Raw genomic sequence first — 15,045 nt, forward strand, 5'->3', positions numbered from 1 at the left:
ACTTCGTTTTGGGCGTAAAGAAAAGCTCAGTCCTAGATTCAGTGGACCTTATGAAGTTTCGAAGAGAGTTGGACCCGTGGCATATCAGTTAATCTTGCCACCAGAGTTAGAAAAGATTCACAATGTCTTTCATGTGTCTATGCTTTAGAGATATCGAGTAGATCATGCTCACATCATAACTCCGGATGAGATAGAATTTCATTCTAATATGACCTACGAGCAAGAATCGGTTCTGATTCTAGCATATAAAATTAAGTAGCTAAGGAATAAGACGATTATGTTAGTTAAAGTTCTACGTAGAAACCATAAAGTAGAATAGACTACTTGGGAACGTGAAGAAGATATGAGGAGACAATATCCCACCTCTTTGTGCAATGAAAATTCAAGGGTGAATTTTTTAAGGGGGAGAATTGTAACATCCCAAATATCGGGTCAGTGACCAATATGTAAGAATTCAAAATTTGGTGGTTTGATTGAAAAAAATTAAAAAGTTCAAGGACTAATATTTTGAAATTTTGATTAGGATTTGTTATCAAAGATGAGATATTTGAGGGGCGTTATGGTCTTTTCAAAGGAATGATTTTTATCTTTCCTTTTAAGGGATATAAAACACGTGGAAGAGAAGGGCAAAGTCTGGAAACCTTAGTTATCTTCTTCCTCCTTGCTCTTGGAATCCATTTCAAAGGTGAGTAAGATTTAGTTGATGATTTCTTGAAATTTTTGGTTTGATTATGATAGTTGAGTAATATATAAGCTTAAGGAAAGCGTAAGGTTGATTAAAACTAAGAAATTAGTGATTTATCAATGGATTAGAAAAATGGGCTTTTATGTGAAGTTATGAAATATGGTTAGTAAGTGGATTCTAATTGCATATTTGACTTATCAAGGCTCAAATTAAAGTGTTTGAAGTATTAGAAATGATTTAGAACATGATTGAAATTAAAGTATGATTTTTAGTCTCAAGTGTTTTAGTGGAATTTTGGATGGTTAGGAGTATTAAAGTGAGAAAAGTTAGTTTTGAGGTTTAAAGGCATAAAGGGAGATAAAAGTAGGAGATTTAGGTCAGTTTTGGTTAATTTTCAAATTAAAATGGTAATTTCTGGGCAAGGGTATCAATACTGGAAGAACAGTACCAATACTTCAAGGCAAAATCAGTTTGAGTTCAAGGATCAGTATCGGTACTGATTGAGGGAGGTATCGATACTGAAAGGGGAGTATTGATACCAAGAGTAAGGTATCGATACCATTATCAAGTTTGGAATTCCAGAATACTGAAATGGTATCGGTACCGAAGTGGGTATTTATACCATAGAAGGAAAATATCGGTATTGTAGTGGGAGTACCGATACTAATGCGTCTAAAATGATAAACTAAGTGTTTTTCAGCTTAAGTTATTATGATTAGTTATAAGCAATTTGAAATGCAATATTCATTTTCGATTGTTCTTGTGTAGACATTGAACAAAGTCAAACTCTAGGCAACTCAATGTTATAAGTTATCGACCAAAAGTGATAAGGATTCGTTTAGGACTGCAGTGAGGCAAAGGTGAGTGCAACTCATTTATGTATATTCAATTCGAGGGTGGCTTGAGATATGTCAACCTTAGAGTTTTCGATCGAAAATCTTTCAATTTCTTTTATGTTATATTTTTACAATGTTTTATTCAAGTTCTATTATTTAATCTATAATTGATGATTATGTGTACATGATTATGAAAATGTGACATGTGAACATGTGTATATGAAAATACTCGATGTGAAAGTGCCTATGTGAAAAGATATCCTTTGAATAACGAAATGATAAATAATTATATGGTTAAAAGCTCAAGGTATATGTATGAGGATTAGAGGTATAGTTGGAATGCCAAGAGTCGAGGGTTCTATGTGGTCCTTCGGGACAAAATTATGTGGTCATTTGGGACAAAACTATGTGGTTCTTCAGGACAAATATGTGGCACTTCGGTGCACATTATGTGAGATGTGGTGACAACATTAGTGCATAACCTCAATGTACTCAAATACCTATAGTTCTCAGTAATATACATTGGGCATTGAAAATAAAGTTATATAAAACGAATAATGTATAAAAGTTTACATTCTTGTTATGAAAAGCAATTTGAATCCCTTATGAAATGTTTCTATGAAATAAATAAAGATTTTGTTTACAAAGTTTATTTTGCTCGTAATTGCCTCACTAAGTCATCAACTTAGCGTGTGATTGTTTCACACGTAGGTTTGAAAAAATTAGAAGGTTGAAGCTTGTAGAGGATAACATACTCCCGTGAAGATCATATCAAGACAATTTAAATGTAGGTTTCTTGTAAATTTGTAAACTGTTGGCATGCACTACAAGTTTAAATTGGAATGCTCTCATCTATTTTGTAAAATTATACTTTTGTATTTATGTAAATTATTAAGGTTTATATAAGTATGAATGCAAGTTTTCATTATTTACTTTATTACAAGGGTTCCACCATTTTAATATGAATAAAAATTTAAATTTTACCCCACTTTTAATAGTCAATGTTTTGAAAAGTTAATGTGACACCTCAAATTCGTATCCGGTTTGGGTACGGGTTAGGGGTGTTACAACGTGCTTAGCGACAACATTTTGCCTTATAAAATGAACATTAAGCTCCACATACTTTATTTTAGCATGATAAACTGGATTTGTAGTTATGGAAATTGCACTGTTATTGTCACACTAAATCACAAGAGTCTTTGATTGTTGAATCCCCATATCCGTGAGAAGTGCACTCACCCATGTTGTTTCAGCAGTAACACTCCTATATTCGGCCTCCATGGTGGATCGAGAGACAAACTTTTGCTTTTTAGAACTCCATATAACCAAATTATCGCCAACAAAAACACAATTACATGTGATAGATTTTCGATCATTCGTATTGCCGCCCCAATTAGCAACAGAAAAAGCCACAACATGCAAGCCTTCCACAGCTGGAGCTATAACAAGACCATGGTTAAGTGTACCAACCAAATACCGTAGAATTCATTTAATAGCTACAAAATGCTCCTACCTTGTTGCATGCATGTATTGTTCCACCTTGTAACACTAAACGAAATATATAGACGTGTATGGGAGGCATATAGGGGTGCCCCTACAATACTGATATATTCATAAGCATCAGAGAGTATATTACTAGCATCTTGATATCACCGGCATAGGAGTGGATACAACCCCATCATTGTGCATCTTGGTCTTCATTAATAACTCCAAGATGAACTTGCGTTGACTAAGAACCAATGCCTCACCATACCTTTTAACCTCAATGCCAAGGAAGAAGCTAAGCTCACCAAGATCCTTTAAAGTAAACTCATCACCCAACAGTTTCACAACCTCTACAATCTATGCATTTGACTCACATGTTATTACTATATCCTCTATATAAACCAATATATACACATACATTCCTTGAACATAGCGAATAAACAACGAGGTATCTCCCTTGGACTCCTTAAACCCTACGTGCAATAAGCACTATTTTAACTTTTCATGTCAGCTCTGAGGCACCTGTCTCAAGCCATACAAGGCCTTCTGAAGTTTACACACCAACAGAGTACCATTAGGAGCCCTCTATTTAAATCAGGCGATTGTTGTATGAATACATCTTCATACCAATCTCCATACAAAAATGCATTGTTCACATCAACCTGATGTAACTGCCAGTCCTCGTTATAAATATGGACAAAACTATATTACGTGTAGCAAACTTAACTACAGGACTAAAGTTTTCATTTAAGTCATGACCTGGAACCTAAGAGTATCCTCTTGCTACAAGTCATCCCTTGTATCGATTGATAGACCCATATGGGTTCTTTTTCAACTTAAACAACCACTTACATCCAATCACTAATCTTCCTTCAAGCAATGTAATAAGTGAACATGTATCATTTTTCCTAAGGCTTAAAGTTATCCATACACAACATTCTTCCAATGTGAAGACTGAAGAGCCTCATGCACATTAACAGGTTCCATAGTGTCATAAGCAGCAGAATACACCTTGGGCTTGAAAACACCACATTTACTTCTTGTAAACATTGGATGATGATTCACCCTAGCCTCGACATCACTTATTGCATTTGAATCTACACCATCATGTGTATTCAACACCATCAGCTACAGTCAATCTCAAAATTTAAGCTTGAGAACTCACCCTCAACTACCCCAATCACATCTTCATGTACTAAATCCTCACTCAAATTAGTGGTAACTGGATCAACGCCCACATTAGCACTGCAAGCTTGAAACTTTCTAACATCTACAACAACCTAAAGAGAACTTGATTTTAGAATAGCAATGCTAGAAGCCGCAGGAGGAGCAGTAGAACCTGTGAATGGAAAAACTGACTCATCAAAGAAAACATGCCTAGATATATAAACTTTTCCATCAGTAGCTAAGCACATATAGCCTTTATGTTGTGGGTTGTATCCTAAAAAAGTACATGGCTGAGACCTGAATTCCAGCTTGTGTCTCTGAAATACTCGCAAATGTGGGAAGCACTTACACCCAAACACCCTCATCAACTAATATTCAGGTTTCTTCCCCCACAACTTCTTAAGAGGAGACATCCCATCTAACACCTTTGTTAGTAGGTGATTGATGCAATATACAACAGTAACAACAACATAATACAAAAATAACATAAGCATTGTAGCCTGAGCCAAGAGTACCAAAGTCAGCTCAAAAATGTGCTTTGTTTCCTCTCGACTACATCATTCTACTCGAAAGTATGTGGGAAAGCTACTCGGTGGGTGATATCATCCTTAGCTAAAATAGAAGAGATACTTCTATATTCACCACCCCAGTCACTCTTGACAGCTTTGATAACCACACCAAACTAAGTCAAAATCATTTACTGGAACACTTTAAAGAGAGTCACAACCTGAGACCTATATGTCAAGAAGTACACCCAAGAATGCCTAGAATATGCATCAACAAAAGATAAATAGTAGCGATAGCCATTGGACACAACATGAGTCGGTCCCCAAATATCAGTGAAATCAAGTTGAAAAGGTGCAATATACACAGTAGTAGAATCAACAAAGGGCAATTTATGGCTTTTACCAATGCAACAAGCTTCACACATATTATTCATATCCTTAGAAATCGTTACATCAAGCATTTTACAAACATCAACAACAATACTATATGTGGCATAGCCTAATCTGCAATGCCAAAGATTGAAAATATTTAAAGTAATAGCCTAATGTGTAGAAGCATTTATACAAGCACCTGGAACTCGATCTCCTGAGAAGACATACAAACCACCTTCAATACGACCATGCAACAGGACGTCCTTAGTAGTGTCATCAAGAAAACAACACCCATGAGCATGAAACTCAAAGTACACACCATTATCCCTAGCAAACTTGGACACCAAGAGAAGATTTTGTGTTATTCTATGCATATGAAGCATATCATTTAGCAACAAAGGCCTAGTTGGTGTCACTAAGGTAGCATCACCAATCATATCAACATGTAAAGAAACACCATCACCAACTATAAGCTTACCTGGACCATCACGCTTCACCCGATGAGTGATATTACTAGACTTTGGAGTCACATGATGAGTATATCTAGAATCCGCCAATTGTGACCATGAGTAGAGCCAGAAGACATGTGACCATGAGAAGAGACTTCTGCCACCAACTGAGATCGAGAACTACTCGAGTAACACTCACAACCAGATTTATCATAAGAGACATTATTAGCATTGGCTGAGTCCCCCGTGTACTGAGATTGACTGGTATTAAAAGACATAATATGAAAATCCTCGTCATATCGATGCCAATACCTGTCAACAAGATGACTCGGTTTTCCACACAGCTGACACTGTACACGCGATCGTCCATGTCCACGAGCACCCCTACCACCAGACCTACCTACAGAATATGAGGACTGATGAGACCGATGATGATGCAAGTAAGAGTGCGACCCAGTCTTAGAAGATTCCAAGCCACGAGCAACAAGAGCAATCACCAAGACTACCTCTTCTTGAGCAACAAACCCCGCTAACTGGATTTTAGCATCAATGAGAATTGTATAAACTTTATCTAAAGAAAGAGACTCTCCACTAGTAGTAATCACCGCCATGAAAGGTTGATACTCTCGGGGCAACCCATTCAGAATGCTTGCCACCCGACCAACTGAGGAAACAACACTACCACAAGATCCCAAAGCATCACAAGTATCTTTAACTCGAGACAAATACACCTGTATACTATCTTCACCTTTATTGAGAGACTGCAGCTTGCAATGAAGATTCATAACTACAGTTGATGATCTGGTGGCAAAGTGTAGCACAGTATTCTAGACTGCAGAAGCAGTCTCTGCTCCAACAAATTGAGGAAACAAAGACGTACTAATAGTTTACAACAACCAAGATGATATCGCATTGTCTTGGGCAACAAAGTTCTCATAATCTTCATTCAGAACCATTGCACCATGTTCATCAGCAACTAATTCAGGTGGAGGCTTCATCACACTGATAAGTAACCGTTCAAGATGATGACTCCAAATGGTAAGAAGCACTTGTTGTTTCCACAACAAATAATTCATCTCGTCAAGAACAGCATTAATCTTTTTGTTTGTAAACATCTTGATTCTACTCGAAGGAGGAAAAGCTTCACCAAACTACATGATTAAGCCACACGAGCATAAGAAAGGTCACCAGGATCTTTGGTGATAGATACCATGTTGAGAAACTAGAGATTTTGAAAGATAACAATAGAATATTCAAGAGTATATTGACTAAAGAATACACACTTGTTATATATAGCTCACAAACCAAACTAACTGCTACTAACAACAACGAACAACAACCGTAACAGATTAACAACCGTAACAGTCAGCTAACAACTAAGAATAACAAGCTATAACCACCCGAGCACATCAGCACAACAATTGTTCCTTAGCTATACTTAACAAACCTAATTAATACATCATTAAAATCTATGAAATATAGGGTAAACATATTCTAACATACTCAATATCAAAGTCAACCGTCAATTGTTGACCACCATTAACTGGCACGTTCGATCATCGTTCTAGCACATGGATGAGCCTGAGCCTTCATTAGGGCGTGTGGGCATAATGTAAAAGCTGCATGGTTCCATTATGGACATAATATGCTTATCGAGCATGTTTCTTTGTGTTAATGGTATATACATGCAAATAGAAAGTAGGGGAAGAAATATGTTTATTACACAGTTTCATTATATCTGAAATCTTCCATACATACCGGAAAGGGATGACAAATGTAGACAGACACATTTATTGCCATATCGGTATCGATTATTTCAACTACATAAATTTGGTATGCATACACCGGCATCGGGATTCTGTTGTTCCTTTCATACGCTCCTTGTAACCCTCAGTTTTAACTCCTTCCTATCCCCACCAGAGAAGAAAAGTGCCATGTTTCGTTGGATGATTAGACCATCATGGTTGTCCCTGACTTTTCTGTGACTATCACGGATGCTACGTGGGGTACCTTCGAATACAAGTTTTCGACCATTTTCTCTAACCTCGAGGTTGTAGCTATAGTTTCCAGCCTCCATCTCATCACCCATGAAACGGAGAAATGGCATGTAGACAGGGGCCATGCCAAGCTGGAAGTCTTCAAAGTGAAGACAAAAATACTGACCAAAGTAATGGAAGACTTGAAAAAAAGTAGATAAACCGACAGATGAGACACACAGTAGTAGTTCTGTTTCTAGGAGGAAAAAGTTGCCATTTTCTTCTTTTGTTTCTCATTGTGAGAGAAAGTAGTGTATTTTCTTCATCTTGTTCCCAGAAATAACTCATTGAAACAAGCATGGTTGAAAGGTAGGGCACTTCTTATTGTTTTAAAACACACTGGTTCCCTTTGAAAGATAGTAAATTGTATATAAGTAACATAAACTTACTGTTAGCATCCAAGTAACATTTTCTACTTCACGGGGATTGGACTAAACGTAGCGATGATTAAATGTGCAGCCAGTATGCATGTCCACCTTGTGGTCATCCCTCATATGGGCAACCAGGAAAGGTATATCCCCAACAACAGAGCATTCCAATCCAACATGTGGGCAATTGAATGGTTGGTAGTTGCAAATCGCCTCGTGTTTGAGTTTGTTGTAATAGGGAAATATTTATGGGCATCTCAAGTCGTACTATTTGCAAGGCAATTCAAGGACCTCTGCCACTTTCTCCAATGCTAAACATCTGATATCACCAAGTTCCTGTCTACAAGTAGGGAACCAGTGGTGTACTCTCATTTTACAGGCAGAACAAATCGTATGTCCATTGTGGCACTGCAAAATGCTAGAGTTAAAGCAACCGATTTATCCTGTATGGATTTATAAATATTATCCTTCTTATCTAATCAGTACAACATCTGTCTAATGTAAAACCTGTTACATTCTCTCATCTCTCAACTTGCTAAAGAATGAAAACGAACAAGCGAACATCCTTACCAATATGGAAACTTTCAATCCGTCATGACTGCCTGGATTAAAACACTATCCCAAGTTTCGCCTGAGATCTTCAATCAAGTTAATAATTGGGTTACTACACTGCCGGAATAGGGCATTAACATTCCCATATCAGAGATTCACCTCCATCAAAATCAGAACATAGAAGCTTATCTGACAATATATAGAAGCCAAAGACTTGATTCTTCTACCAAGTGACAAGCAAGATCAATATGACAATGGATAAATCCAGTTTTAGTAACAATGGTTTATCCTTCATCTTCTCTCTCTAGGCATCCAAACAAATCAAATTTCAATTTTAATAACCACACTAATAACAAGTTCATAAGATTACTGAAAACTGTAGTTCCAACCAGGGATAGACCGAGGGGAAGTGTGGTTGAAAACTTCAAATTCTCTTATAGTTTAGGTATTTTCTTTATATTTTCTACTCGTAATCTAATTTCGCACCGTGAAGATTTGTAATTCCACACCCTAAAATTTTAATATAAATTCCTAAATTCACAGCCTCTAGCAGAAAATCTTACCTCTGTCGATGTACGTAAAAGAAATTGCATAATTCGGGTTAAAAGTGAAAAGGAAAAATAGCATAAACTAATTGTTTCCATAACTTTTTTCTAAAAAATGTGCTTAAGAAAAATCTAAACTTAAATGAAACCAAGAAATCATCTCAAACCCTTTTCGCATAGCAGTGTACAAATCATTCAAACCAGTGGAGCAACCAAGTCGAACAACACCAACCAAAAAATCAAAATTAATAACAAGGAAAACCCAATATTTTGATACAAATATGATCAAAATGGAAAAGAAAAGAGACATGATGGATAGGAGGATACATAGAATTGAAGCAAACAGGGCATTCCAACAATTCACGGACGCTGGTAGTGGTGGCGGTGGCCGTGGTGGTAGCTGCGGCATTGTGAGTGGGCTTAGACGATGAGAATTGATGTTGAAGATCCTCATTGGATCCATCTGTGGTGGACACACTCTATGATTAATCGCAGGGTTTTTTTTAATTTGAAAACAGACACTAATTCCCTATAATTATTACATCTATCATAACAAAGATTCTTCTCATTCTTCCTCCTCTATGGTGGACACAAGCATTTGATGTTATGTAATGCCCGAAATTTGGTTAGTGACCAAAATATAAATTTTGAAAGTTATGTGATTAAAATATAAAATTTAGAAAAGTTTAAGGACCAAAAAGTTAATTTTTAAAAGTTTAGAGATCAAAAGTGTAATTTCTAAAAGTTAGGTGTTTTGACCCCAAAAATAAATAGTTCACCCCAAAAATGACGTTTTTGGGAATCATATTTTTTATCAGGAATTTATGTTAAAAGTTATAAAATGTTAAAGTTCAATAAAAATTTGGTAAATCAGATCGAATAGAAATTTGAAATTTTGAAGACATTAAATTAATCTTAGAAATATTATTTCCACATTTTAAAATAATGAAAAATAATATGGATCATTGGATTTGAGAATTTATTTTCATGTTCAATTTAAATCGTTAGATGAAAATGACAAGATTGAAATTTTTAGAAAAGTGCATGGGCAAAGTTTTAAAGGACATAATAATATGTTCATCTTTAACTTTGGAAAGATGATAAGTAACATGTGACTTAGTATGGATGTAATTATCAAGTTTCATTAATGGTACAATTGTCATTTCCCATTAAATGACAAATTAACATGAAATTAACTAGAAATTTCATGAAAATAAAGCCTTCTTCAAGCTCAATTTCGTGTTCCTTCATACCCTAGGTGAGAGAAATTTTATTTTTCATTTTTGAACAATTTCAACAATTTCCTTTGGGTTTTGGATCGAATCGTGAAATAGAAAATTGTTCTATTCGAAAAACGCTATCATTTGATACCATTATTGCATGCTAATCTTGCTTGTATGTTAAGTTTCCAAATTTTAGGGTTTATGTTCATGTTAGGATTTAATGAATCGATGATTGATTTTGTGGTTATTGAGGTTGTAGAATCATTTCCAAGCTTGTTTGATGATCAAAACCTCCTAGAAATGCATATATGACTTTTTCCTTAACCCTATGAATAAGGGAAGATTGTGATATGATGAAATTGAATTAGGGATTTAATTGTAAAGATTTTAAATTTTGAATAGATGTTGATTTCATGCTTGAATCAAGTGAAAAATCAAGGAACCTAGCTTTAAGATTTTCGTCCTAAGCTTGTGAAGGTGAGAAAATTATGGAAAATTATGTATGGGTTGAAAATGATGTAGGAATGATTCTACAAGCCTTAGAAAGTTATAGCTACCCTTTTGTAATTTTATGAAAGTTGGGGGACCTATTTGGAAATTATGGAAAATTATGGGATCAATGTATAATTGTTTAATAGTTGTTGCACTATGCTGGAAATTAATGTTAGAGTGTTGAGATTGGTGTTATAATGTGAAATTAGATTAATTTGGAAATTTGGTAAAAGTTGAGGTTCAAATCACAAATATAGAAAAGTTGGAAACTAAATGTGAATTTTGGATAAATTTGGATAGTAAAGGAACTTGAATGGTCAATTTGAAGTGTTAAGGTTAACCTAGATTTTGGTGACATGAAATTAGTATAGAATGAGCATCGGAAGATTTTTAATAATTTATTTTCTAATGTGTGCCTATGTTAGTGAGATTCTAACGTGTGGTTTGAATTGCATATGTTTTGAAATGATGCTCATTTAAATTGTGTTCTTGAAATCCAATAACAAACAATATTAAAGCTAAGGAGAAGCTTAAGGATGAAATGTGAATTTCTAAGGAAGGTTGTAAGCTAAGGACACAAAGTGAGTGCAAATTTAATTTGTACTTATGTTATCGAACAAACATTGGCTTGCGATGAGCTAGTGACGGAGTTATTATAATAAGAAGCGACTCCTAATTGCTGTGAGATTTTTGGTTTATGCATATACGTACATATGGTGAGCTAATAGAATTCGTGAATAAGCTGAAAATGTAAATTGGTGAAATCTACCTATATTTGTGATCTGAACAGTAAATTTAGAAAATTACATAAATTATATAGAAAGATTAGAGGATGATTTTTATACCATTGGATTTGTATATAAGTCTAATTTTTTTAAAAAACAAACAGTTATTGATTTCGAGGTGTATACAAAAAGATATGAATTTTTAATCGATGATAGGTCAGAAAACAGGGCAACAGATTTTGCTCAAAACAGCTTCTGTAAGTCAACTTTGAAAATTCATCATAAATTTTACAAATTGACTAGGAGTGCCTTATATGGTTAGATTATTATTCGAGTCTAGTTTCCATTGGTATAAACGTAATAATTTTTTAGTGTATATATTAATAACGAAGAATATTTCTTTGAATGTAGTGCAAACTGCCAAAATATGAAATTGTGTTAAATTTTGGGATTGAACCAAATTGAAAGCAAAGGATAAGGTTAAAGCATAATGAGACTTATATTTTGACTTGTATACAAAGAGTCAAAGTGAGTGCAATGTGTGCATGACATTATACATGAATGTTTTATATATCATTAGGAAGACTTGCGATAAGTCTACTTTATTTATGTTGGCATGATATTTATGTCATTTATCATATACTTGACATAACCTAAATATGTGAATATAAAATACATTGATCAATAGTTATTATATATGATGTTTATCATGAATATATATACTATTTATTCCGAATGTTATTTCGGGTATGAACTGCTCAAATATTAAATTATTGATATATATTACTAAGGATGAAATAAAATAGACCATATGCCCAAGTAAATCATTGAGGGACAGGGTATAGTTGGCATGTCATAGAGTTCATTAGTAGCTGCATAATTGGTAGTACTAGAGTATCTAGCAAAAGAACATAGTACATGTACTAGAGTGTCTAGCAAAGGCACATAAAACATGTACTAGAGTATCTAGCAAAGGCACATAGTACAGGCATTAGAGTGTCTTGCATGCGAAGACACATGATGCAAAACACTATAGTGTATACCCAAGACACTTATTGGATATGGTGGACACGACCTTATGTGAAAGCACTACGGTGCATATATTTGACTCGAATATCCAGGGCCCTCAAGGTTTAAGTTGGGATATGGTTTATTGGTTAATAAATGATAAACAAGTGAATAAGCTTATGAGCTTATGGAATAAATGACAAGTGTATTGGTAATAAATTTATATTCGATTCGTATCATGTTAATATTAGTAGCATGATTGAAAGTACAAGTAAAGTGATCATAATGCATTGAACATTATTACTTATTTACATTTATGTGTTGCATTACCTTGACTATTTTTATGATTGTCTCACTAAGTGTATAGATGATTTTCACGCATAGGTAAAAAAAGCGAGAGGAGTAAAGAGATGAGTTTGACATCAATCCTTAAAGAATTTTAACAGGTAACAATAAAGACATCCTACTATTGTTTTGGATTTCTAGCTGGAATGTATACAAGTAAGAAAAGTATGTAAACTATTGATATAGTTAGTATCAAATATAATTTAATATGTACAAATATTATGATACTAAACTATGTTTTAAATATTACTTTAAATGAGATTTTAAACTAGACAATTTTATTTATTACATAAAACATAGTAGAATCCCTGTTTAATGCCTGAAATCGAATTTGAAATAGAAGTCGGAACATTATATTTTGATTTTCCGTGATTAATTATTTTAAAATAAATGTGAAATTCAGAAATTTTTCAAAGAAACAAAATTTTACCCAATTGGGTTAACAAACATTTTGAATATTTGATGTGACATCTTTGACCCGTAATAATACACATATACGAGTTCAGGGTATTACACGTTAGACACATATTTTTACGAAAAATTCTTTAGGCACTAAAACGTTTTTTGAGGCATAGCTTAGACACATATTTTTTTTATTAAACCTTTTTTTTAATATTTTTTCTAAATTAATAAAGTGTCATTATCTTATAAAAAATATAAATTAAACAACTTAAAAAAAAGTTCAGAATTGAACTCAGGTTCTACGATTGAGGGTTTAATTCTTAATAGCTAAATTAAATTAATAATATATTAATGTTTATATTTAAATTGACCACACAAAAAGCAAAAAAAAAATTATTAGTTTAAAATTAAATCAAAATACTATTAAAGAAAATCGATCACTGAATCCTAATAAAAAAGTCTATATTTAATTACTGAACTAAAGTTATATTACATCTTAAATAAACATTATAAATTTAATTTTTAAGATGATCCCATATTAAATCTATAAAAACAAATAATTATTTTGTTATTTGTAATTTTAATCATAATTCAAGTCAAATATTAATTTGGTTGAATGTATAACAATTATATAATTTAATTCAGTACTTAAACCATTAATTTTGTGCTGTTAGGGTCTCATGTTCAATCGTCTCTAATTTTTTTTATTTAACTTTTAAGGTGATGATATAGTTTAATTTAAGTTCTCAAAAAAATAGTTTAATTTAAATATCAATTTTAATGTTATTTAAAAAAAATCTTTCTCCAACTCAGAATTTATTTTTCTTTATTTCTATGAAATCTATTTAATAAATTTTAATGAAATGTTAATATATTTTGGGTAAATTACACAGTTCCTCATTGAACTTTACTCTCTCCAATTTTACTCACCATATTTTCAACTGTGTAATTTAACTTTTTATTTTTGGGTAAATTTATTTTGGTATATATTTGAATTTTTCAAAATGACACTGTTTTGATGCTTGTGTCATGTCATAACACATTAAAAATGGAATCATTTTGCTCATTCTGCAGTTAACTTTTTAACTGTGTTATGACATGACACAAGCATCAAAACAGTGTCATTTTGAAAAATTCAAATATATACCAAAATGACCTCGTTTCGAATCCTCTTCTTTCCCCCCATTGTCGTTTGTGGCCACCACTTCATTTTTCATTCCACCCACCGTCGACTGTCATTGATGGTGATCGTTCGATCCCAAAATTCATGGGTCACTTCGTCTCAAACCACTAAGTTTGAATCTGGTGGTTGTTTCACCAAAAATATCCATGAATTCGAATGAAATTTTTTGGTTTCCCCACTTTCAATCTCTAATTCGTGGACTTCGAAGCAAGTTCTGACAAAATGGATGTCAGATTCAGACTCAAAGTGTCGAGGTGAAGCGACACATAAAATTTGGGACCGAACGACCTCCATCTACAATGATCAACGGTGGCCGACTACCACCTTGTGTTTTTATTTTATAGTTGGGTGAGCAAAATAGGAGAGAGAGTAAAGTTCAGAGAGGAACGATGTTATTTACCTTTATTATTTTCAATTATTTCATATTAAATATAAAAAAATGACACATCATCACATCATTAGAGAGTTAATAGCAGAGTGAGCAAAATGATCTAATATGTAAAGTTCAGTGAGCAAAATAGAAAAATTGAAAGTACGGTGAGTAAAATAGGAGAGAGCGTAAAGTTCAATAAGGAACTGTGTAATTTACCCTATATAACTTGACTCATAACTAAATACATATTTTTGTGCAAAAAGCCTTGAGATTTATCTCAACTTTCCTTGGTT

At 33.7% G+C, this 15,045-nt stretch overlaps 1 pseudogene; it reads right to left on the bottom strand.

The window, feature by feature from the left end:
- Nucleotides 1-7,316: 7,316 nt before the first annotated feature.
- On the bottom strand, nt 7,317-14,382 carry LOC120167014 (annotated as a pseudogene).
- Nucleotides 14,383-15,045: the final 663 nt, after the last annotated feature.

Source organism: Hibiscus syriacus, unplaced genomic scaffold, assembly GCF_006381635.1.
Source record: "Hibiscus syriacus cultivar Baekdansim isolate YM2019G1 unplaced genomic scaffold, ASM638163v2 tig00111659_pilon, whole genome shotgun sequence".
Lineage (NCBI taxonomy): Eukaryota > Viridiplantae > Streptophyta > Magnoliopsida > Malvales > Malvaceae > Hibiscus > Hibiscus syriacus.